The following is a 25141-nucleotide window of genomic DNA, read 5'->3' as shown; positions in this document are numbered from 1 at the left end:
TGTTCCGTATGATGGGGTAGCGGAGTACCCCTTTAAAAATTAGCTGAGCGCCTTGATGCAGTAACTTGACAAGAAATAAAATTGAGGTAAGTCGGGCCTCGTGCCTCAGCGGTCAGTAATTGTTTAGTACGGTAATGGCTGCCGGAGCCGGGTATGGGCGACATTTTCTCCATCGTCTCTCCCGTCACAGGACGCTGCTTCTCGGCCTTTCATGTGGTTGATTATCTGTCTGGACATAATAAGGTGAAGAATGTCAGTAAAGTACAAAGCCTGGAAAAGTGAATTACATGGCGCAGCCACGCGCAGTCCTGAGGATCAGCGGGATTCCAGTAAGACACGCGGCACATATCCCAATCCCTCTGATGACAGCAATTCCCACCAAGACTTGTACTGAAAGGTCATTTGTACCGGACTCAGCAGCTGCCGGCGGTGACTGCTTCATTGTGCTGCGGACGGTGTCTGCGAATCACAGGGTTCAGGGGTCTCTGAGCATCTAACATATGGGGGGGGGGGGGACGTCACAGTGGGGTTTATTGGGGGTCTTATGGAGAATAATTGGAGGCAATTTATACGACCAAACTCATTGGCCGCTAACCGGCAGTGTAGAAGCATACTTAACTCTGGTGGTTCAGAAGAGTGGAGCAGGGAGGGGTAAGTACTAGAGATGTCCCCATATCATTCTTTTCAAACCTAGTACCGATACGTTTTTTTTTTTTAAGTACAAACCGATACCAATTACCGATACGTTTTTTTTTTAAGTACAAACCGACACCAATTACCGATACGTTTTTTTTTTAATGTCATGTGACAGCAGAGGTGGCTCTAGACTTTGTAGTCTAGGCAGGCAGAAGTCGAACATGAGGCCCTCACTGACACTCATAATTTAAGATATGACCCCAACAGAAGTCTAGTAAAGAATAAGAGGAGCTTACAATGGGGAGATGCATCCCAACCGATGCCCAAGAAAAGTGGAAGAGTTGTCCATAGCTATTGGATTCCCCAGTTTATTGCTATGGATAATTCTCCATCTTACTTAAAGGAGATGTCCAGTGTGGACTATTCCTATTCCATCCTGCCCCGGGCTGCAAAAAAAGAGAGAAAACAAACTTTCACTTACCTTCCTACGTTCCCCCGGAGCTCCGCAGCAGCTGATGGGTCGGCCGGGCTGTTTACTTCCTACTTCCTTTAGCCCGGGACGTCACACAGCGCTTCAGCTTCGGCCAGTGATAGGTGCCGTGTGACGTCCCAGGCTAAAGGAAGTAGGAAGTGAACAGCCTAGCCGACCAATCAGCTGCTGCGGAGCTCCGGGGGAACGTAGGAAGGTAAGTGAAAGTTTGTTTTCTCTTTTTTTGCAGCCCGGGCAGGATGGAATAGGAATAGTCTGCACCGGACATCTCCATGCTATGGATAAATCTACATCTTAGTTGCTATGGATAATTCTCCATCTTACTTAGTTGCTATGGATAATTCTCCATCTTACTTAGTTGCTATGGATAATTCTCCATCTTACTTTTGTGCAAGTTTTGATGACTCTATTGTCTTTACAATGACCATCTCCTTTAACTGCACTCACCCTAAGAGGCGGCCAATGCTGCCCCTGCCCAACATGCTGTACTGTACAGGGCTCCGCTCCAGGGACAAAGCGAGATGTTCTGTGTGATAGGAATCTCATCTCCTTTATATACCCCAGGGTCTCCGAGGGAAGTGTTCCGGCTGCCCCCATGTCAATAGCCGCACAATCCAAAGTTCTTACAGGACTATAAGATGTAAGGATGAGAGACGCACATCCAGCGGGGACCATCTGCTCTCCTACACAGATATATCGATTGTGCTAAAAAAAACACTAGAGAAAGGCCAAGAAATCACAGGGTGTCCTCCAAGGCCCAGACAGGGGGTCCAGGCACATTGTCTGCTTCAGAGATGATGGAACAGAAGCCCCTCATATACAGGTATATACTGAGATAATACTCCATTGTTTTATTTGTAAAGAAAAGTTAATTCAGGCAAAATGTATTAACTCTCTGTGCATCTATCTATAAGCGTAACTTATGTTGTAGAGGAGCCTGTTACCTCTGCACCCTGATAACAATGCCTATAGGGGGGCAAAAAAGTATTTAGTCAGCCACCAATTGTGCAAGTTCTCCCCCTTATAAAGACGAGAGGCTGTAATTGTCATCATAGGTTATAACCTCAACTATGAGAGACATAAAGAGAAAAAAAAATCCATAAAATCACATTGTCTGATTTTTAAAGAATTTATTTACAAATGATGGTGGAAAATAAGTATTTGATCAATAAGAAAAGTTCATCTCAATACTTTGTTATATCCCCTTTGTTGGCAATGACAGAGGTCAAACGTTTCCTGTAAGTCTTCACAAGGTTTTCACACTACTGTTGCTGGTATTTTGGCCCATTCCTCCATGCAGATCTCCTCTAGAGCAGTGATGTTTTGGGGCTGTCGCTGGGCAACACGGACTTGCAACTCCCTCCAAAGGTTTTCTTTGGGGTTGAGATCTGGAGACTGGCTAGGCCACTCCAGGACCTTGAAATGCTTCTTACGAAGCCACTTCTTTTTTGCTTGGGAGGTGTGTTTGGGATCGTTGTCATGCTGAAAGACCCAGCCATGTTTCATCTTCAATGCCCTTGCTGATGGAAGGAGGTTTTCACTCAAAATCTCACTATACATGACCCCATTCATTCTTACCTTTACACGGATCAGTTGTCCTGGTCCATTAGCAGAAAAACAGCCCCAAAGTGTGATGTTCCCACCCCCATGCTTCACAGTAGGTATGGTGTTCTTTGGATGCAACTCAGCATTCTTTCTCCTCCAAACACAACGAGTTGAGTTTTTACCAAAAAGTTCTACTTTGGTTTCATTTACCGTATGACATTCTCCCAATCCTCTTCTGCATTAACCAAATGCTCTCTAGCAAATTTCAGACGGGCCCAGGCATGTACTGGCTTAAGCAGGGGGACACGTCTGGCACTGCATGATTTTAGTCCCTGGCGGCATAGTGTGTTACTGATGGTAGCCTTTGTTACTTTGGTCCAAGCTCTCTGCAGGTCATTCACTAGGTCCCCCCATGTGGTTCTGGGATTTTTGACACCATGGGGTGAGATCTTGCGTGGAGCCCCAGATCGAATGAGATTATCAGTGGTCTTCTATACCATTTCCTAATAATTGCTCCCACAGTTGATTTCTTCACACCAAGCTGCTTGCCTATTGCAGATTCAGTCTTCCCAGCCTGGTGCAGGTCTACAATTTTGTTTCTGGTGTCCTTTGACAGCTCTTTGGTCTTGGCCATAGTGGAGTTTGTAGTGTGACTGTTTGAGGTTGTGGACAGGTGTCCTTTATACTGATAACAAGTTCAAACAGGTGAGAAAACAAAAGATATCTCAGTCCTCTGCGTTATGTGAGTGAAATTAGTGGAGAAAAATAAGTATAAAAATATAAATATTTGATATTAGGAACCAGGTATATAGGTAATGGTATATAGTAAGTAAATTGGATGTTATTCTATGCAAATAAGTAACATAAATGGATACAATATAAATACATTTATTAAGATGTTGGTGAACTATGCGTGTAGTCATAGGGTCCTTGTGACTCTCAACCAATACATATAATAATTTGAATAAAATACAATCATAAAACAATAAGAATATATAAAATGCTAGTATAGATCTAATTTGTTTAGAATGAGCTGGGATCTAGAATATAACCAGCTCTAGAACGGTAACTGCCTTTTGTGGGATACAGCTTGAACAGTACTTTTTAGGCCAAGCTGGGATTTGTAGTGTCTGTGGGTAAAGTCTTTAGCAAATATCCATATATAACATATACCCACTTGATATATTCGTTGGTTGTATAGTAGATAACAAATGTGGGTAGTGACTGTTATTGCCGGTATTTGTAGGGCATGCTGGGATTTATAGTCTCCGCAAGGGAGATTGTTGATGGTATACTGGATAACAACCAAAAAATATCAACAGTTAAAGGGGTACTCCGCTGCTCAGCATCTGGAACAAACTGTTCTGAACGCTGGAGCTGGGAGCTTGTGACCTCATAGCCACGCCCCCTCCCGACGTCACTCCCCGCCCCCTCAATGCAAGTCTATGGGAGGGGGCGTGACTATGATGTCGGATGTCTCCGTCCATCGCTGTTGCCGCGTCCCTGAGGTGTCCCCGACGCTCCGGTAAGGCCTTTGCTTCCCCGGCATCCTCGCTCTCTGTCGCCGCCATCCCGTCGCTACGCACACCGCTCCTATTGGATGACAGGACGGCGTGCGCAGCGACGTGATGACGATGATGGAGAGCGCCGACAATGCAGGGGACCCCGAAGAGGTCGCGCCGGAGCCCCGAGGACAGGTAAGTGATCATCACCGGACCACATGGGGCATCGTAAACGGCTATCCGGGGGCAGCTGAAGCAGTCTGCGCTGCCGGATGGCCGTTTATGCGATGGCCCCGACATACAAAAGCATCGTATGTTAATGCTGCCTCTGAGAGTGATCGTATGTTGATGCTGCCTTCACCATGCGATGACCTCTGAGAGTGATCGTATGGGGAAATTATCATATGTCGGGGCCATCGTAGGTCGGGGGGTCACTGTACCTGGTTCACATATTTATATTTTTATTTTTACACTTATTTTTCTCCACTTAATTCACTCATATAACCCAGAGGACTGAGATATCTTTTGTTTTCCCACTTGGTCTATACACTCCTGGGGTGCGGGAGTTCATCTCAGTAACCTCGGTTATATTTAGATTAAGTGAGCTGCTCCCACCCCATAACTACAAAGTTCAAACAGGTAACGAGTGGAGGACAGAAGAGACTCTTAAAAGGGAGTACCCAAAGGATAGGAGATAAGATTTCAGATCGCGGGGGTCCCGCCGCTGGGGACCCCCGGGATCTCAGCTGCAGCACCCACCTGTTGCGGCTTACAGAAACGCTGGAGGCTTCGGCTCCTGGCCATGGTGACGGGAGATCGTGACGTCGCGATTCCGCCCCCGTGTGACGTCATGCCCCGCCCCTCAATGCAAGTCTATAGACGTCAGGATGGGGCGGGGCTATGATGTAACGAGCTCCCGAAGCCGCCTCCAGCGTTCATAAGCAGCGGAGTACCCCTTTACAGAGTACCCCGACCACGGTGATGGGAGATCGTGATGTCGCGACTCCGCCCCCTCCCATAGACTTGCATTGAGGGGGCGGGGTGTGACGTCACACGGGGGCGGAATCGCGACGTCACGATCTCCCGTCACCATGGCCGGGAGCCGAAGCCTCCAGCGTTTCTGGAAGCCGCAACAGGTGGGTGCTGCAGCCGAGATCCCGGGGGTCCCCAGCGGCGGGACCCCCGCGATCTGAAATCTTATCTCCTATCCTTTTGGTAGGGGATAAGATGTCTAGGGGCAGAGTACCCCTTTAAAGAAGAAGTTACAGGTCTGTGAGAGACAGAAATCTTACTTGTTTGTAGGTGACCAAATACTTATTTTCCACCATAATTTGCAAATAAATTCTTCAAAAATCAGACAATGTGATTTTATGGATTTTTTTCTCATTCTGTCTCTCATAGTTGAGGTTATAACCTATAATGATAATTACAGCCTCTCATCTTTATAAGTGGGAGAACCTGCACAATTGGTGGCTGACTAAATACTTTTTTGCCCCACTGTATATATCTATCTATATTATATCCATCTATCTATCTCCTATCTGTGGTAGACGGTGTGATGGAGGGCAGATGTTGTTACCCTAGGGGCAGATGGCATTAGCCCCTTGCATTTGTGATGCCAGGGCATGGTTAACCTCTGCACCACCCAAAGGTATACCGCTGGATCCTGGGCCAGGCACGGGGCAAATAATGACTCTGACACCAAGTTATGGACAACGGCAGCTTTACTGAGGGGGACAGGTGTAACAGTCTATACAGCTCAGTTTGGCCCAAGAAGGTGACCAGTGACTTCAGAGACTTTAGGGCTTGCTGGGACTTATAGTGGATTTGGACAATTTGCTGCAGGACCACACTGACTCTATATAGACTGATCTTGAATGACTTGACTAGACTGACTTCACCCCGTATGTAGCTTACCAGGTTTTGACGTTCACCTGTGGGGCACTGGATTTGTGGAAGCGTGGCTGTGTGGTAGGCGGTGTGGTAGGTTGTGTGGTAGGTTGTGTGGTAGGCTGTGTGGTCGGCTGTGTGGTCGGCTGTGTGGTAGGCTGTGTGGTAGGCTGTGTGGTCGGCTGTGTGGTAGGTTGTGTGGTAGGTTGTGTGGTAGGCTGTGTGGTAGGCTGTGTGGTAGGCTGTGTGGTCGGCTGTGTGGTCGGCTGTGTGGTAGGTTGTGTGGTAGGCTGTGTGGTCGGCTGTGTGGTAGGCTGTGTGGTCGGCTGTGTGGTAGGTTGTGTGGTAGGCTGTGTGGTAGGCTGTGTGGTAGGCTGTGTGGTAGGCTGTGTGGTCGGCTGTGTGGTAGGCGGTGTGGTCGGCTGTGTGGTAGTCGGTGTGGTCGGCTGTGTGGTAGGCTGTGTGGTCTGCTGTGTGGTCGGCTGTGTGGTCGGCTGTGTGGTAGGCGGTGTGGTCGGCTGTGTGGTTGGCGGTGTGGTCGGCTGTGTGGTAGTCGGTGTGGTCGGCTGTGTGGTAGGCTGTGTGGTAGGCGGTGTGGTCGGCTGTGTGGTAGGCTGTGTGGTCGGCTGTGTGGTAGGCTGTGTGGTCGGCTGTGTGGTCGGCTGTGTGGTCGGCTGTGTGGTAGGCTGTGTGGTAGGCTGTGTGGTCGGCTGTGTGGTAGGCGGTGTGGTCGGCTGTGTGGTAGTCGGTGTGGTCGGCTGTGTGGTAGGCTGTGTGGTAGGCGGTGTGGTCGGCTGTGTGGTAGGCTGTGTGGTCGGCTGTGTGGTCGGCTGTGTGGTAGGCTGTGTGGTAGGCTGTGTGGTAGGCTGTGTGGTCGGCTGTGTGGTAGGCTGTGTGGTAGGCTGTGTGGTCGGCTGTGTGGTCGGCTGTGTGGTAGGCTGTGTGGTCGGCTGTGTGGTAGGCTGTGTGGTAGGCTGCGTGGTAGGCTGCGTGGTAGGCTGCGTGGTAGGCTGCGTGGTCGGCTGCGTGGTCGGCTGTGTGGTCGGCTGTGTGGTCGGCTGTGTGGTAGGCTGTGTGGTAGGCTGTGTGGTAGGCTGTGTGGTCGGCTGTGTGGTAGGCTGTGTGGTCGGCTGTGTGGTCGGCTGTGTGGTCGGCTGTGTGGTAGGCTGTGTGGTCGGCTGTGTGGTAGGCTGTGTGGTCGGCTGTGTGGTAGGCTGTGTGGTAGGCTGCGTGGTAGGCTGCGTGGTCGGCTGTGTGGTCGGCTGTGTGATAGGCTGTGTGGTCGGCTGTGTGGTCGGCTGTGTGGTCGGCTGTGTGGTAGGCTGTGTGGTCGGCTGTGTGGTCGGCTGTGTGGTAGGCTGTGTGGTAGGCTGTGTGGTCGGCTGTGTGGTAGGCTGTGTGGTCGGCTGTGTGGTAGGCTGTGTGGTAGGCGGTGTGGTCGGCTGTGTGGTAGGCTGTGTGGTCGGCTGTGTGGTAGGCTGTGTGGTAGGCTGTGTGGTAGGCTGTGTGGTCGGCTGTGTGGTCGGCTGTGTGGTAGGCTGTGTGGTCGGCTGTGTGGTCGGCTGTGTGGTCGGCTGTGTGGTCGGCTGCGTGGTAGGCTGTGTGGTCGGCTGTTTGGTCGGCTGTGTGGTCGGCTGTGTGGTAGGCTGTGTGGTCGGCTGTGTGGTAGGCTGTGTGGTCGGCTGTGTGGTAGGCTGTGTGGTCGGCTGTGTGGTAGTCGGTGTGGTCGGCTGTGTGGTAGGCTGTGTGGTCGGCTGTTTGGTAGGCTGTGTGGTCGGCTGTGTGGTAGGCTGCGTGGTAGGCTGCGTGGTAGGCTGCGTGGTCGGCTGTGTGGTCGGCTGTGTGGTAGGCTGTGTGGTCGGCTGTTTGGTCGGCTGTGTGGTCGGCTGTGTGGTCGGCTTTGGGCCTCTTCAGGACACCGGACACTCTCTCAGGACTTTTCCTCATGCACTCACAGAGACTGAGCCATCTCCTCCCAGGGTTTATATGGGGGAGACTCTGGAGGGGTCCCATAGGTCACTCTATAGGTCACATGGTCACTGGTTCCTTGGTTACAACACATGGTAACAATTTTTAAAGACATATCTATCTATCTATCTCATATCTATCTATATATCTATCTATCTCTATCTATCTATCTATCTATCTATCTATCTCTATCTATCTATCTATCTATCTATCTCTCTCATATCTATCTATCTCATATCTATCTATCTAACTCATATCTATCTAACTATCTATCTCATATCTATCTATCTATATATCTCATATCTATCTATCTATCTATCTATCTATCTATCTCATATCTATCTATCTCATATATATCTCATATCTACCACATATCTCTTTATATTCCACCAGCAGGTGGCACTGTTCTCCCTGTTGTATATCAGTCATCTTCTTAGCCTCTGTATAGACATCAATTATTATAGTGACATCTAGAGGTAAATAGAAGGAACTACAGTAATCAAACATTGAAATGGAGCATTTATTAAGCTTTCTATATAAAGCACTGCCTTTGTTACCATAGCAACTAAGCACAGCACAGCTTTCATGGAATATATGTGAATGGTTGCTATGGGCAACAGACAGTATTTCTCATAAATCAGTCACATCCTCATCTCTCCATAGTTCTCCATCTAGTATTGAAATTAGGTTTTCCCACCTAAGTGTCCCCAGTGGTATAAACCAGTGGTCTTCAGTCTGTGGCTCTCCAGATGTTGCAAAACTAAAATTTTGTTGTACGGTAGTTTTGCAACATCTGGAGGGCCACAGTTTGGACGTTACTGATGCAATGGATTGTAGAAGGTCAACTTTTAAGTTGTTCTTTCCTTTCTCCTGGCGGTCACCTACCTTATTAAATTAACCAATAACATCCTACATTTTTATGGGGGGATCAGAGAATGACATTGACCCAGTAGACACATTAGACATGTGATCAGCATAAGTCCTGACCTGCTGCAATATTACCTGATCCTGCTGGATCAGAACTAATATGTACTGGTACTAAAGGGACTACTATGTGCTGTACTATGGGGACTACTATGTGCTGTACTATGGGGACTACTATGTGCTGTACTATGGGGACTACTATGTGCTGTACTATGGGTACTACTATGTGCTGTACTATGGGGACTACTATGTGCTGGTACTAAAGGGACTACTATGTGCTGTACTATGGGGACTACTATGTGCTGTACTATGGGTACTACTATGTGCTGTACTATGGGGACTACTATGTGCTGTACTATGGGGACTACTATGTGCTGTACTGTGGGGACTACTATGTGCTGGTACTAAAGGGACTACTATGTGCTGTACTATGGGGACTACTATGTGCTGGTACTATGGGGACTACTATGTGCTGTACTGTGGGGACTACTATGTGCCGGTACTATGGGGACTACTATGTGCTGTACTATGGGGACTACTATGTGCTGGTACTATGGGGACTACTATGTGCTGTACTGTGGGGACTACTATGTGCTGGTACTATAGGGACTACTATGTGCTGTACTGTGGGGACTACTATGTGCTGTACTATGGGGACTACTATGTGCTGGTACTATAGGGACTACTATGTGCTGTACTGTGGGGACTACTATGTGCTGTACTATGGGGACTACTATGTGCTGTACTGTGGGGACTACTATGTGCTGTACTATGGGGACTACTATGTGCTGTACTATGGGGACTACTATGTGCTGGTACTATGGGGACTACTATGTGCTGTACTATGGGGACTACTATGTGCTGGTACTATGGGGACTACTATGTGCTGTACTATGGGGACTACTATGTGCTGTACTATGGAGACCACTATGTGCTGTACTATGGGGACTACTATGTGCTGTACTATAGGGACTACTATGTGCTGTACTATGGGGACTACTATGTGCTGTACTATGGGGACTAGTATGTGCTGTACTATGGGGACTACTATGTGCTGTACTATGGGGACTACTATGTGCTGTACTATGGGGACTACTATGTGCTGTACTATGGGGACTACTATGTGCTGTACTATGGGGACTACTATGTGCTGTACTATGGGGACTACTATGTGCTGTACTATGGGGACTACTATGTGCTGTACTATGGGGACTACTATGTGCTGTACTATGGGGACTACTATGTGCTGTACTATGGGGACTACTATGTGCTGGTACTATAGGGACTACTATGTGCTGTACTATGGGGACTACTATGTGCTGTACTATGGGGACTACTATGTGCTGTACTATGGAGACCACTATGTGCTGTACTATGGGGACTACTATGTGCTGTACTATAGGGACTACTATGTGCTGTACTATGGGGACTACTATGTGCTGTACTATGGGGACTACTATGTGCTGGTACTATAGGGACTACTATGTGCTGTACTATAGGGACTACTATGTGCTGTACTATAGGGACTACTATGTGCTGTACTATGGGGACTACTATGTGCTGTACTATGGGGACTACTATGTGCTGTACTATAGGGACTACTATGTGCTGTACTATGGGGACTGCTATGTGCTGGTACTAAAGGGACTACTATGTGCTGTACTATGGGGACTACTATGTGCTGTACTATGGGGACTACTATGTGCTGTACTATAGGGACTACTATGTGCTGTACTATGGGGACTACTATGTGCTGTACTATGGGGACTACTATGTGCTGTACTATGGGGACTACTATGTGCTGGTACTATGGGGACTACTATGTGCTGTACTATAGGGACTACTATGTGCTGCACTATGGGGACTACTATGTGCTGTACTATGGGGACTACTATGTGCTGGTACTAAAGGGACTACTATGTGCTGTACTATGGGGACTACTATGTGCTGGTACTAAAGGGACTACTATGTGCTGTACTATGGGGATTACTATGTGCTGTACTATGGGGACTACTATGTGCTGTACTATGGGGACTGCTATGTGCTGGTACTAAAGGGACTACTATGTGCTGTACTATGGGGACTACTATGTGCTGTACTATGGGGACTACTATGTGCTGGTACTAAAGGGACTACTATGTGCTGTACTATGGGGACTACTATGTGCTGTACTATGGGTACTACTATGTGCTGTACTATGGGGACTACTATGTGCTGTACTATGGGGACTACTATGTGCTGTACTGTGGGGACTACTATGTGCTGGTACTAAAGGGACTACTATGTGCTGTACTATGGGGACTACTATGTGCTGGTACTATGGGGACTACTATGTGCTGTACTGTGGGGACTACTATGTGCCGGTACTATGGGGACTACTATGTGCTGTACTATGGGGACTACTATGTGCTGGTACTATGGGGACTACTATGTGCTGTACTGTGGGGACTACTATGTGCTGGTACTATAGGGACTACTATGTGCTGTACTGTGGGGACTACTATGTGCTGTACTATGGGGACTACTATGTGCTGGTACTATAGGGACTACTATGTGCTGTACTGTGGGGACTACTATGTGCTGTACTATGGGGACTACTATGTGCTGTACTGTGGGGACTACTATGTGCTGTACTATGGGGACTACTATGTGCTGTACTATGGGGACTACTATGTGCTGGTACTATGGGGACTACTATGTGCTGTACTATGGGGACTACTATGTGCTGGTACTATGGGGACTACTATGTGCTGTACTATGGGGACTACTATGTGCTGTACTATGGAGACCACTATGTGCTGTACTATGGGGACTACTATGTGCTGTACTATAGGGACTACTATGTGCTGTACTATGGGGACTACTATGTGCTGTACTATGGGGACTAGTATGTGCTGTACTATGGGGACTACTATGTGCTGTACTATGGGGACTACTATGTGCTGTACTATGGGGACTACTATGTGCTGTACTATGGGGACTACTATGTGCTGTACTATGGGGACTACTATGTGCTGTACTATGGGGACTACTATGTGCTGTACTATGGGGACTACTATGTGCTGTACTATGGGGACTACTATGTGCTGTACTATGGGGACTACTATGTGCTGTACTATGGGGACTACTATGTGCTGGTACTATAGGGACTACTATGTGCTGTACTATGGGGACTACTATGTGCTGTACTATGGGGACTACTATGTGCTGTACTATGGAGACCACTATGTGCTGTACTATGGGGACTACTATGTGCTGTACTATAGGGACTACTATGTGCTGTACTATGGGGACTACTATGTGCTGTACTATGGGGACTACTATGTGCTGGTACTATAGGGACTACTATGTGCTGTACTATAGGGACTACTATGTGCTGTACTATAGGGACTACTATGTGCTGTACTATGGGGACTACTATGTGCTGTACTATGGGGACTACTATGTGCTGTACTATAGGGACTACTATGTGCTGTACTATGGGGACTGCTATGTGCTGGTACTAAAGGGACTACTATGTGCTGTACTATGGGGACTACTATGTGCTGTACTATGGGGACTACTATGTGCTGTACTATAGGGACTACTATGTGCTGTACTATGGGGACTACTATGTGCTGTACTATGGGGACTACTATGTGCTGTACTATGGGGACTACTATGTGCTGGTACTATGGGGACTACTATGTGCTGTACTATAGGGACTACTATGTGCTGCACTATGGGGACTACTATGTGCTGTACTATGGGGACTACTATGTGCTGGTACTAAAGGGACTACTATGTGCTGTACTATGGGGACTACTATGTGCTGGTACTAAAGGGACTACTATGTGCTGTACTATGGGGATTACTATGTGCTGTACTATGGGGACTACTATGTGCTGTACTATGGGGACTGCTATGTGCTGGTACTAAAGGGACTACTATGTGCTGTACTATGGGGACTACTATGTGCTGTACTATGGGGACTACTATGTGCTGTACTATGGGGACTACTATGTGCTGGTACTAAAGGGACTACTATGTGCTGTACTATGGGGACTACTATGTGCTGTACTATGGGGACTACTATGTGCTGTACTATGGGGACTACTATGTGCTGGTACTATAGGGACTACTATGTGCTGTACTATGGGGACTACTATGTGCTGTACTATGGGGACTACTATGTGCTGTACTATGGGGACTACTATGTGCTGGTACTAAAGGGACTACTATGTGCTGTACTATGGGGACTACTATGTGCTGTACTATGGGGACTACTATGTGCTGTACTATGGGGACTACTATGTGCTGGTACTATAGGGACTACTATGTGGCTGGTACTATGGGGACTACTATGTGCTGTACTATGGGGACTACTATGTGCTGCACTATGGGGACTACTATGTGCTGGTACTATGGGGACTACTATGTGCTGGTACTATGGGGACTACTATGTGCTGGTACTATGGGGACTACTATGTGGCTGGTACTATGGGGACTACTATGTACTGTACTATGGGGACTACTATGTGCTGGTACTATAGGGACTACTATGTGCTGTACTATGGGGACTACTATCTGCTGTACTATGGGGACTACTATGTGCTGTACTATGGGGACTACTATGTGCTGTACTATGGGGACTACTATCTGCTGTACTATGGGGACTACTATGTGCTGTACTATGGGGACTACTATGTGCTGTACTATGGGGACTACTATGTGCTGTACTATGGGGACTACTATGTGCTGTACTATGGGGACTACTATGTGCTGGTACTATAGGGACTACTATGTGCTGTACTATGGGGACTACTATGTGCTGTACTATGGGGACTACTATGTGCTGGTACTAAAGGGACTACTATGTGCTGTACTATGGGGACTACTATGTGCTGTACTATGGGGACTACTATGTGCTGTACTATGGGGACTACTATGTGCTGGTACTATAGGGACTACTATGTGGCTGGTACTATGGGGACTACTATGTGCTGTACTATGGGGACTACTATGTGCTGCACTATGGGGACTACTATGTGCTGGTACTATGGGGACTACTATGTGCTGGTACTATGGGGACTACTATGTGCTGGTACTATGGGGACTACTATGTGGCTGGTACTATGGGGACTACTATGTACTGTACTATGGGGACTACTATGTGCTGGTACTATAGGGACTACTATGTGCTGTACTATGGGGACTACTATCTGCTGTACTATGGGGACTACTATGTGCTGTACTATGGGGACTACTATGTGCTGTACTATGGGGACTACTATGTGCTGGTACTATAGGGACTACTATGTGCTGTACTATGGGGACTACTATGTGCTGTACTATGGGGACTACTATCTGCTGTACTATGGGGACTACTATGTGCTGTACTATGGGGACTACTATGTGCTGTACTATGGGGACTACTATGTGCTGGTACTATAGGGACTACTATGTGCTGTACTATGGGGACTACTATGTGCTGTACTATGGGGACTACTATGTGCTGTACTATGGGGAATACTATGTGCTGGTACTATGGGGACTTCTATTTGCTGTACTATGGGGACTACTATGTGGCTGGTACTATGGGGACTACTATGTGCTGGTACTATGGGGACTACTATGTGCTGGTACTATAGGGACTACTATGTGCTGTACTATGGGGACTACTATGTGCTGTACTATGGGGACTACTATGTGCCGGTACTATAGGGACTACTATGTGCTGTACTATGGGGACTACAATGTGCTGTACTATGGGGACTACTATGTGCTGTACTATGGGGACTACTATGTGCTGGTACTATGGGGACTACTATGTGCTGGTACTAAAGGGACTACTATGTGCTGCACTATGGGGACTACTATGTGCTGGTACTATACGGACTACTATGTGCTGTACTATGGGGACTACTATGTGCTGTACTATGGGGACTACTATGTGCTGTACTATGGGGACTACTATGTGCTGGTACTATGAGGACTACTATGTGCTGGTACTATGAGGACTACTATGTGCTGTACTATGGGGACTACTATGTGCTGGTACTATGAGGACTACTATGTGCTGTACTATGGGGACTACTATGTGCTGTACTATGGGGACTACTATGTGCTGTACTATGGGGGCTACTATGTGCCGGTACTGTGGGGACTACTATGTTCTGTACTATGGGGACTACTATGTGCTGTACTATAGGGACTACTATGTGCCGGTACTGTGGGGACTACTATGTTCTGTACTATGGGGACTACTATGTGCTGTACTATGGGGACTACTATGTGCTGTACTATGGGGACTACTATGTGCTGTACTATGGGGACTACTATGTGCTGTACTATGGGGACTACTATGTGCTGTACTATGGGGACTACTATGTGCCGGTACTATGGGGACTACTATGTGCTGTACTATGGGGACTACTATGTGCTGGTACTGTGGGGACTACTATGTTCTGTACTATGGGGACTACTATGTGCTGGTACTATGGGGACTACTATGTGCTGGTACTATGGGGACTACTATGTGCTGTACTATGGGGACTACTATGTGCCGGTACTATGGAGACTACTATGTGCTGTACTATGGGGACTACTATGTGCCGGTACTATGGGGACTACTATGTTCTGTACTATGGGAACTACTATGTGCTGTACTATGGGGACTACTATGTGGCTGGTACTATGGGAACTACTATGTGCTGTACTATGGGGATTACTATGTGCTGGTACTATGGGGACTACTATGTGCTGTACTATGGGGACTACTATGTGCTGTACTATGGGGACTACTATGTGCTGTACTATGAGGACTACTATGTGCCGGTACTATGGGGACTACTATGTGCTGTACTATGGAGACTACTATGTGCTGTACTATGGGGACTACTATGTGCTGGTACTATGGGGACTACTATGTGCTGTACTATGGGGACTACTATGTGCCGGTACTATGGGGACTACTATGTGCTGTACTATGGGGACTACTATGTGCTGTACTATGGGGACTACTATGTGCTGTACTTTGGGGACTACTATGTGCTGTACTATGGGGACTACTATGTGCTGGTACTATGGGGACTACTATGTGCTGTACTATGGGGACTACTATGTGCTGGTACTATGGGGACTACTATGTGCTGTACTATGGGGACTACTATGTGCTGTACTATGGGGACTACTATGTGCTGTACTATGGGGACTACTATGTGCTGTACTATGGGGTCTACTGTTACGCCGAGCGCTCCGGGTCCCCGCTCCTCCCCGGAGCGCTCGCTTCACTCTCCCTGCTGCAGCGCTCCGGTCACATCCTCTGACCCGGGGCGCTGCGATTCCGCTGCCAGCCGGGATGCGATTCGCGATGCGGGTAGCGCCCGCTCGCGATGCGCACCCCAGCTCCCGTACCTTACTCGCTCTCCGTCTGTTCTGTCCCGGCGCGCGCGGCCCCGCTCCCTAGGGCGCGCGCGCGCCGGGTCTCTGCGATTTAAAGGGCCACTGCGCCGCTGATTGGCGCAGTGGTTCCAATTAGTGTGTTCACCTGTGCACTTCCCTATATCACCTCACTTCCCCTGCACTCCCTTGCCGGATCTTGTTGCCATTGTGCCAGTGAAAGCGTTCCTTGTGTGTTCCTAGCCTGTGTTCCAGACCTTCTGCCGTTGCCCCTGACTACGATCCTTGCTGCCTGCCCCGACCTTCTGCTACGTCCGACCTTGCTTCTGCCTACTCCCTTGTACCGCGCCTATCTTCAGCAGCCAGAGAGGTTGAGCCGTTGCTAGTGGATACGACCTGGTCACTACCGCCGCAGCAAGACCATCCCGCTTTGCGGCGGGCTCTGGTGAAAACCAGTAGTGGCTTAGAACCGGTCCACTAGCACGGTCCACGCCAATCCCTCTCTGGCACAGAGGATCCACTACCTGCCAGCCGGCATCGTGACAGTAGATCCGGCCATGGATCCCGCTGAAGTTCCTCTGCCAGTTGTCGCTGACCTCACCACGGTGGTCGCCCAGCAGTCACAACAGATAGCGCAACAAGGCCAACAGCTGTCTCAACTGACCGTTATGCTACAACAGTTACTACCACAGCTTCAGCAGTCATCTCCTCCGCCAGCTCCTGCACCTCCTCCGCAGCGAGTGCCCGCTCCTGGGCTACGCCTATCCTTGCCGGATAAATTTGATGGGGACTCTAAGTTTTGCCGTGGCTTTCTTTCCCAATGTTCCCTGCATCTGGAGATGATGTCGGACCTGTTTCCCACTGAAAGGTCTAAGGTGGCTTTCGTAGTCAGCCTTCTGTCCGGAAAAGCCCTGTCATGGGCCACACCGCTCTGGGACCGCAATGACCCCGTCACTGCCTCTGTACACTCCTTCTTCTCGGAAATCCGAAGTGTCTTTGAGGAACCTGCCCGAGCCTCTTCTGCTGAGACTGCCCTGTTGAACCTGGTCCAGGGTAATTCTTCCGTTGGCGAGTATGCCGTACAATTCCGTACTCTTGCTTCAGAATTGTCCTGGAATAATGAGGCCCTCTGCGCGACCTTCAAAAAAGGCCTATCCAGCAACATTAAAGATGTTCTGGCCGCACGAGAAATTCCTGCTAATCTACATGAACTTATTCACCTAGCCACTCGCATTGACATGCGTTTTTCCGAAAGGCGTCAGGAACTCCGCCAAGATATGGACTCTGTTCGCACGAGGCGTTTCTTCTCCTCGGCTCCTCTCTCCTCTGGTCCCCTGCAATCTGTTCCTGTGCCTCCCGCCGTGGAGGCTATGCAGGTCGACCGGTCTCGTCTGACACCTCAAGAGAGGACACGACGCCGTATGGAGAACCTCTGCCTGTACTGTGCTAGTACCGAACACTTCCTGAGGGATTGTCCTATCCGTCCTCCCCGCCTGGAAAAACGTACGCTGACTCCGCACAAAGGTGAGACAGTCCTTGATGTCTACTCTGCTTCTCCACGTCTTACTGTGCCTGTGCGGATGTCTGCCTCTGCCTTCTCCTTCTCTACTGTGGCCTTCTTGGACTCTGGATCTGCAGGAAATTTTATTTTGGCCTCTCTCATCAACAGGTTCAATATCCCGGTGACCAGTCTCGCCAGACCCCTCTACATCAATTGTGTAAATAATGAAAGATTGGACTGTACCATACGTTTCCGCACGGAGCCCCTTCTTATGAGCATCGGATCTCATCACGAGAGGATTGAACTTTTGGTCCTCCCCAATTGCACCTCGGAAATTCTCCTTGGACTTCCCTGGCTTCAACTTCATTCCCCAACCTTGGATTGGTCCACTGGGGAGATCAAGAGTTGGGGGTCCTCTTGTTCCAAGAACTGTCTAAAACCGGTTCCCAGTAACCCTTGCCGTAACTCTGTGGTTCCTCCAGTAACCGGTCTCCCTAAGGCCTATATGGACTTCGCGGATGTTTTCTGCAAAAAACAAGCTGAGACTCTACCTCCTCACAGGCCTTATGATTGTCCTATCGACCTCCTCCCGGGCACTACTCCACCCCGGGGCAGAATTTATCCTCTCTCTGCCCCAGAGACTCTTGCCATGTCTGAATACGTCCAGGAGAATCTAAAAAAGGGCTTTATCCGTAAATCCTCCTCTCCTGCCGGAGCCGGATTTTTCTTTGTGTCCAAAAAAGATGGCTCCCTACGTCCTTGCATTGACTACCGCGGTCTTAATAAAATCACGGTTAAGAACCGCTACCCCTTACCCCTCATCTCTGAACTCTTTGATCGCCTCCAAGGTGCCCACATCTTTACTAAATTGGACTTAAGAGGCGCCTATAACCTCATCCGCATCAGAGAGGGGGATGAGTGGAAAACGGCATTTAACACCAGAGATGGACACTTTGAGTATCTGGTCATGCCCTTTGGCCTGTGCAACGCCCCTGCCGTCTTCCAAGACTTTGTCAATGAAATTTTTCGTGATCTGTTATACTCCTGTGTTGTTGTATATCTGGACGATATCCTAATTTTTTCTGCCAATCTAGAAGAACACCGCCAGCATGTCCGTATGGTTCTTCAGAGACTTCGTGACAATCAACTCTATGCCAAGATTGAGAAATGTCTGTTTGAATGCCAATCTCTTCCTTTTCTAGGATATTTGGTCTCTGGCCAGGGACTACAGATGGATCCAGACAAACTCTCTGCCGTCTTAGATTGGCCACGCCCCTCCGGACTCCGTGCTATCCAACGCTTTTTGGGGTTCGCCAATTATTACAGGCAATTTATTCCACATTTTTCTACCATTGTGGCTCCTATCGTGGCTTTAACCAAAAAAAATGCTGATCCCAAGTCCTGGCCTCCTCAAGCGGAAGACGCCTTTAAACGGCTCAAGTCTGCCTTTTCTTCGGCTCCCGTCCTCTCCAGACCTGACCCTTCCAAACCCTTCCTATTGGAGGTTGATGCCTCCTCAGTGGGAGCTGGAGCTGTTCTTCTACAAAAAAATTCCTCCGGGCATGCTGTCACTTGTGGTTTTTTCTCTAGGACCTTCTCTCCAGCGGAGAGGAACTACTCCATCGGGGATCGAGAGCTTCTAGCCATTAAATTAGCACTTGAGGAATGGAGGCATCTGCTGGAGGGATCAAGTTTTCCTGTTATTATCTACACCGACCACAAGAACCTCTCCTACCTCCAGTCTGCCCAACGGCTGAATCCTCGCCAGGCCCGGTGGTCTCTGTTCTTTGCCCGATTTAATTTTGAGATTCACTTTCGTCCTGCCGATAAGAACATTAGGGCCGATGCTCTCTCTCGTTCCTCGGATGCCTCAGAAGTTGAACTCTCTCCGCAACACATCATTCCACCTGACTGCCTGATCTCCACTTCTCCTGCCTCCATCAGGCAGACTCCTCCAGGAAAGACCTTTGTTTCTCCACGCCAACGCCTCGGAATCCTCAAATGGGGTCACTCCTCCCATCTCGCAGGTCATGCGGGCATCAAGAAATCTGTGCAACTCATCTCCCGCTTCTATTGGTGGCCGACTCTGGAGACGGATGTTGTGGACTTTGTGCGAGCCTGCACTATCTGTGCCCGGGATAAGACTCCTCGCCAGAAGCCCGCTGGTTTTCTTCATCCTCTGCCTGTCCCCGAACAGCCTTGGTCTCTGATTGGTATGGATTTTATTACTGATTTACCCCCTTCCCGTGGCAACACTGTTATTTGGGTGGTCGTTGATCGATTCTCCAAAATGGCACATTTCATCCCTCTTCCTGGTCTTCCTTCTGCGCCTCAGTTGGCTAAACAATTTTTTGTACACATTTTTCGTCTTCACGGGTTGCCTACGCAGATTGTCTCGGATAGAGGTGTCCAATTCGTGTCTAAATTCTGGAGGGCTCTCTGTAAACAACTCAAGATTAAATTAAACTTTTCCTCTGCATATCACCCTCAATCCAATGGGCAAGTGGAAAGAATTAACCAGGTCCTGGGTGATTATTTACGCCATTTTGTTTCCTCCCGCCAGGATGACTGGGCAGATCTTCTACCATGGGCCGAATTTTCGTATAACTTCAGAGTCTCTGAATCTTCCTCCAAATCCCCATTTTTCGTGGTGTACGGCCGTCACCCTCTTCCCCCCCTCCCTACTCCCTTGCCCTCTGGTTTGCCCGCTGTAGATGAAGTGACTCGTGATCTTTCCACCATATGGAAAGAGACCCAAAATTCTCTTTTACAGGCTTCATCTCGCATGAAAAAGTTTGCCGATAAAAAAAGAAGAGCTCCCCCCATTTTTGCTCCCGGAGACAAGGTATGGCTCTCCGCTAAATATGTCCGCTTTCGTGTCCCCAGTTACAAACTGGGACCACGCTATCTTGGTCCTTTCAAAGTCTTGTGCCAAATTAATCCTGTCTCTTACAAACTTCTTCTTCCTCCTTCTCTTCGTATTCCTAATGCCTTTCACGTCTCTCTTCTCAAACCACTCATCCTCAACCGTTTTTCTCCCAAATCTGTTCCTCCCACTCCTGTTTCCGGCTCCTCGGACATCTTCTCTGTCAAAGAGATCTTAGCTTCCAAAAAGGTCAGAGGGAAAACTTTTTTTTTAGTGGACTGGGAGGGTTGTGGTCCTGAAGAGAGATCCTGGGAACCTGAGGACAACATCCTAGACAAAAGTCTGCTCCTCAGGTTCTCAGGCTCTAAGAAGAGGGGGAGACCCAAGGGGGGGGGTACTGTTACGCCGAGCGCTCCGGGTCCCCGCTCCTCCCCGGAGCGCTCGCTTCACTCTCCCTGCTGCAGCGCTCCGGTCACATCCTCTGACCCGGGGCGCTGCGATTCCGCTGCCAGCCGGGATGCGATTCGCGATGCGGGTAGCGCCCGCTCGCGATGCGCACCCCGGCTCCCGTACCTTACTCGCTCTCCGTCTGTTCTGTCCCGGCGCGCGCGGCCCCGCTCCCTAGGGCGCGCGCGTGCCGGGTCTCTGCGATTTAAAGGGCCACTGCGCCGCTGATTGGCGCAGTGGTTCCAATTAGTGTGTTCACCTGTGCACTTCCCTATATCACCTCACTTCCCCTGCACTCCCTTGCCGGATCTTGTTGCCATTGTGCCAGTGAAAGCGTTCCTTGTGTGTTCCTAGCCTGTGTTCCAGACCTTCTGCCGTTGCCCCTGACTACGATCCTTGCTGCCTGCCCCGACCTTCTGCTACGTCCGACCTTGCTTCTGCCTACTCCCTTGTACCGCGCCTATCTTCAGCAGCCAGAGAGGTTGAGCCGTTGCTAGTGGATACGACCTGGTCACTACCGCCGCAGCAAGACCATCCCGCTTTGCGGCGGGCTCTGGTGAAAACCAGTAGTGGCTTAGAACCGGTCCACTAGCACGGTCCACGCCAATCCCTCTCTGGCACAGAGGATCCACTACCTGCCAGCCGGCATCGTGACAACTACTATGTGCTGTACCATGGGGACTACTATGTGCTGTACTATGGGGACTACTATGTGCTGTACTATGGGGACTACTATGTGCTGTACTATGGGGACTACTATGTGCTGTACTATGGGGACTGCTATGTGCTGTACTATGGGGACTACTATGTGCTGTACTATGGGGACTACTATGTGTTGTACTATGGGGACTACTATGTGCCGGTACTATGGGGACTACTATGTTCTGTACTATGGGGACTATTATGTGCTGTACTATGAGGACTACTGTGTGCTGTACTATGGGGACTACTGTGTGCTGTACTATGGGGACTACTATGTGCTGTACTATGGGGACTACTATGTGCTGTACTATGGGGACTACTATGTGCCGGTACTATGGGGACTACTATGTGCTGTACTATGGGGACTACTATGTGCTGTACTATGGGGACTACTATGTGCTGTACTATGGGGACTACTATGTGCTGTACTATGGGGACTACTATGTGCTGTACTATGGGGACTACTATGTGCTGTACTATGGGGACTACTATGTGGCTGGTACTATGGGGACTACTATGTGGCTGGTACTATGGGGACTACTATGTGCTGGTACTATGGGGACTACTATGTGCTGTACTATGGGGACTACTATGTGCTGTACTATGGGGACTACTATGTGCTGTACTATGGGGACTACTATGTGCTGTACTATGGGGACTACTATGTGCTGTACTATGGGGACTACTATGTGCTGGTACTATGGGGACTACTATGTGCTGTACTATGGGGACTACTATGTGCTGTACTATGGGGACTACTATGTGCTGTACTATGGGGACTACTATGTGCTGTACTATGGGGACTACTATGTGCTGTACTATGGGGACTACTATGTTTCCTGTACTATGGGGACTACTATGTGCTGGTACTATGGGGACTACTATGTGCTGTACTATGGGGACTACTATGTGCTGTACTATGGGGACTACTATGTGCTGGTACTAAAGGGACTACTATGTGCTGTACTATGGGGACTACTATGTGCTGTACTATGGGGACTACTATGTGCTGGTACTATGAGGACTACTATGTGCTGTACTATAGGGACTACTATGTGCTGTACTATGGGGACTACTATGTGCTGTACTATGGGGACTACTATGTGCTGTACTATGGGGACTACTATGTGCTGTACTATGGGGACTACTATGTGCTGGTACTATGGGGACTACTATGTGCTGGTACTATGGGGACTACTATGTGCTGTACTATGGGGACTACTATGTGCTGTACTATGGGGACTACTATGTGCTGTACTATGGGGACTACTATGTGCTGTACTATGGGGACTACTATGTGCTGTACTATGGGGACTACTATGTGCAGGCAGAACCAGGCTTAACACAGGGAATAGGTTTTGCCTGGAGTGTTTCCCAGCCAGCGTGTCTCCAGCTGTTGCAAAACTACAACTATAGCATGCCAAAGGCCGTCCGGGCATACTAGGGGTTGTAATTTAACAACAGCTGGAGGCCCCCTGGCTGGGAAACAGTGCTCTAATAAGTCAGTGATCTCCAGGGGCCAATTGCTATCTGGACATGCTGGGAGTTGTAGTTACGCTACAGCTGCAGAACCCCAAGTCAGAGCAGGGTCCGTCCTTGTATAACCCCCAATGAGACTCTTTTGCGCACGTCTGATGAAATCCGTTCCAAGATCCCTTCAGTATAAACAGACACCTCATTCCGTCCTGTCCTGTTTATCACTTTTCCTTCAAGTCTCTTCCTGATTTATCCGCCACAGATGTTCTGCGCATTTATTTCATCCCCCTATAAATCTGCAGGCGCCTCACCTGGAACGCCTGACCCCGGATACGGGCCGGATCCACTTCTTTTGTCCCCATATCTGATTCTGTAACGTCACTCGGTGTTTGCTCATATAAATCTATTCGACAGGGGGGAGGAAGAAAGTCTGTGAAATATCAAAGTCAGAAAAGCCAAAAAAAAGAAAAAAATCTCAGATCCGAAAACTAAAACAATAAATTTATAAAAACCAAACAAACCACAAAGGATAAATTAAATCTACATAGTGTTACATAGAGCTACCCAGCTCTCCCAGACCCCTGCATGTGTCTTCAGTAATACCTCCCTAGCTTCCTTAGGCCATGTTCACACTAACATAATGCAGATGCATTTTTGTTTCTGTACGGCGGTCAAGTCGGGACTTGCGGCCTAAATGGGGATATGAAATCCGATGGCGGCCGGCGCAGATTGAATCAGGACTACGCGGACATTGCCGTCTCCATAGACTCCAATCTATTCTGTGCTGTGTTCTGCTGAAAGAAAGAGCAAGATAGATCATTATTCTGAAATTCCGTAGTGTGCGCTGTACAGATGAATTCCGGCCAGACATTCTATCCGCAGCGGAACACGCCAGCACAAGGACCGCTCGGAATTGTGCCATCTCCATAGACGGCAATACCGGGATCTGCTGTGTGAATAGGGCCTTAAAGGGGTTATCCAGGAAAAAACTTCTATTAAAAAATCTTAATCCTTTCAGTACTTATGAGCTTCTGAAGTTAAGATTGTTCTTTTCTGTCTAAGTGCTCTCTGATGACACGTGGCTCGGGAACCACCCAGTTTAGAAGAGGTTTACTATGGGAATTTGCTTCTAAACTGGGTGGTTCCCGAGACACGTGTCATCAGAGAGCACTTAGACTGAAAAGAACAACCTTAACTTCAGAAGCTCATAAGTACTGAAAGGATTAAGATTTTTTAATAGAAGTAATTTACAAATCTGTATAACTTTCTGGAGCCAGTTGATATATAAAAAAAAGTTTTTTCCTGGAATACCCCTTTAAAGGGGTTATCCAGGAAAAAACTTCTATTAAAAAATCTTAATCCTTTCAGTACTTATGAGCTTCTGAAGTTAAGATTGTTCTTTTCTGTCTAAGTGCTCTCTGATGACACGTGTCTCGGGAACCACCCAGTTTAGAAGCAAATTCCCCTTTAAAGGGGTACTCCGGTGGGAAACAATTTTTTTTTTAATCAACTGGTGCCAGAAAATAAAACAGATTTGTAAATGACTTCTATAAAAAAATCTTTACCCTTCCAGTACTTTTTAGCAGCTGTATGCTCCAGAGAAAATTAATTTATTTATGAATCTTTTTTGTCTTGTCCACAGTGCTCTCTGCTGACACCTCTGTCCGTGTCAGGAACTGTTCAGAGCAGCATAAGTTTGCTATGGGGATTTCCTAACGCTCTGGACAGTTCCTGATACGGGCATCAGGTGTCAGCAGAGAGCACTGCGGACAAGAGAAAAAAGAAAATCAAAAAGAAAATAATTTCCTTTGTAG

At 48.4% G+C, this 25141-nt stretch overlaps 1 protein-coding gene and 1 long non-coding RNA gene across 2 annotated transcripts in view; one reads left to right on the top strand and one right to left on the bottom strand.

Annotated features, from left to right (window-relative positions):
• PDE4B (phosphodiesterase 4B) overlaps positions 1-25141 on the top strand; it is a 467359-nt gene that overhangs the window by 151358 nt on the left and 290860 nt on the right.
• Positions 107-24122, bottom strand: LOC130283398 (uncharacterized). The gene is made up of 3 exons (XR_008846685.1): positions 23931-24122; positions 23639-23730; positions 107-229 (listed from the first exon to the last, which is right to left on the bottom strand). It is a non-coding gene; the product is annotated as an uncharacterized LOC130283398 (long non-coding RNA).

Source organism: Hyla sarda, chromosome 7, assembly GCF_029499605.1.
Source record: "Hyla sarda isolate aHylSar1 chromosome 7, aHylSar1.hap1, whole genome shotgun sequence".
NCBI lineage: Eukaryota > Metazoa > Chordata > Amphibia > Anura > Hylidae > Hyla > Hyla sarda.
This window is presented reverse-complemented; position numbering and strand designations above follow the sequence as displayed.